General features: G+C 49.7%; 1 pseudogene; it reads right to left on the bottom strand.

The window, feature by feature from the left end:
* Positions 1–362: 362 nt before the first annotated feature.
* Positions 363–865, bottom strand: LOC110291931 (small integral membrane protein 12-like; annotated as a pseudogene).
* Between the last annotated feature and the right edge of the window lie 1,021 nt (positions 866–1,886).

Below are 1,886 nucleotides of genomic sequence, written 5' to 3'. Positions count from 1 at the left end.
GTCTTCACTCCAGTAAGGAAGGGTGGAAGACAGTGATAATTTCCAGGCTTACCCCCCCGTTGGCCCCAAGGTAAACGGCCTGAGCTCCCCACAAGAGAAACATGCTTTCCTGCCTCTGAGAATCCCACGCCTGAGCCAATAAAGGGAAGAGTGCGCACAGGAAAATAAGAAAACCTCATCAAGGGAGCCAAGGACAGTTCTGAATTCTTTCCAGTGCAAAAATGAGAACTAGAGCTGGAGGTGCCCCTCCTAATGGCAACGATAAACCCCAACCATTTCCAGTTGAGACCAAGCCCCTCCCTGGGAGCCTGAGACCAGGGTTCATTCCCCAGGGCTCCTCCTAGCGAGGCTCCCAGGTAAGATCAGAAGCCTGTCCAGTCACGGAGAGAGCCCACTGAGCAGATGCAGTCTTCCTCTCTGCTGGCTCCTACTGCTGCCGCTGTGCAGCCATAAAGGACCAGCCAGTACGTGAGTGGCTGTGGGTGCTCAGGGGGCCGGAGTGAGCAGCAAAGCAAATCAGATGTGTGTTCTGAAGCTGGGTCGACATGGCAGCAGAATATGGCATATCCCTCTGCACCACAGGGACCTGGGCCCTCCATTAGTTCTTCTCTGTTCAGGACTGCTTTAGGGGCAAATTCTAGCTTGTCCTTAAGGCTCACCACCTGAGTGTGGTCCTTGCCTAGCATCTCATCCAGCTTTCGGTCCTCTCGGCGCTCTACAGGATGCTCTCCTCCTCCGCAGGCTGAGGAGCCTTTCCCCCAATGAAACATTCCAGATGGTAGCTTGCAGCCCCGACTACAAAGACCACAGAGAAGGTGACATAAGGGGCATAGGTTCACACCACGGTCCAAAGCACAGGCCACATGACATCTGCGACCCAGCCTGCATACCCTGGATGGGTCCCAAGCTGCACCTACTAGAGGTTCCCGGGGCACCCCTTTTTGCTTATTCTAAAGAGATTTTTTTTTCACCTTCAACTTCCTGATCTTGTTCAACTCTACTTACTCTTCTGATCATGTCTACATTAGAAAGTTAAACCAAAACCAAAATACCCATGGAAGGAGTTACAGAGACAAAGGCTGGAGCAGAGATGGAAGGAGTGACTATCCAGAGACTGCCCCACCTGGGGATCCATCCCATATTAACTTCTGTATTAGTCAGGGTTCTCTAGAGTCACAGAACTTATGGATAGTCTCTATATAGTAAAAGAATTTATTGATGACTTACAGTCGGCAGCCCAATTCCCAACAATGGTTCAGTCGCAGCTGTGCTTGGAAGTCCAAGGATCTAGCAGTTATTCAGTCTCACACAACAAGTAGGCGAAGGAGCAAGAGCTAGACTCCCTTCTTCCAATGTCCTTATATTGTCTCCAGCAGAAGGTGTAGCCCAGATTAAAGGTGTGTTCCACCACACCTTTAATCCCAGATGAAAGGTGTAGCCCAGATTAAATCTCCTTAAACTCGGAGATTTAATCTTCAGGAATCCATAGCCACTATGGCTCAAGATCTCCATACCAAGATCCAGATAAGGATCTCCAAGCCTCCAGATAAGGATCACTGGTGAGCCTTCCAATTCTGGATTGTAGTTCATTCCAAATATAGTCAAGTTGACAACCAGGAATAGCCACTACAACCTCCAAACCCAGACACTCTTGCAGATGCCAAGATTTTGCTGACAGGAGCCTGATATAGCTGTCTCTTGTGAGGCTATGCCAGTGCCTGGCAAATACAGAAGTGGATGCTCACAGTCATGCATTAGACAGAGTACAGGGCCCCCAGTGAAGGAGCTAGAGAAAGTACCCAAGCTGCTGAAGGGGTTTGCAACCCTATAGGAGGAACAACAATATGAGCTAACCAGTACCCCTAGAGCTCCCTGGGACTAAACCA

This window comes from Mus caroli, unplaced genomic scaffold (assembly GCF_978045245.1).
Source record: "Mus caroli unplaced genomic scaffold, Mus_caroli_1 scaffold_3, whole genome shotgun sequence".
NCBI classification, from domain to species: Eukaryota; Metazoa; Chordata; class Mammalia; order Rodentia; family Muridae; genus Mus; species Mus caroli.
This window is presented reverse-complemented; position numbering and strand designations above follow the sequence as displayed.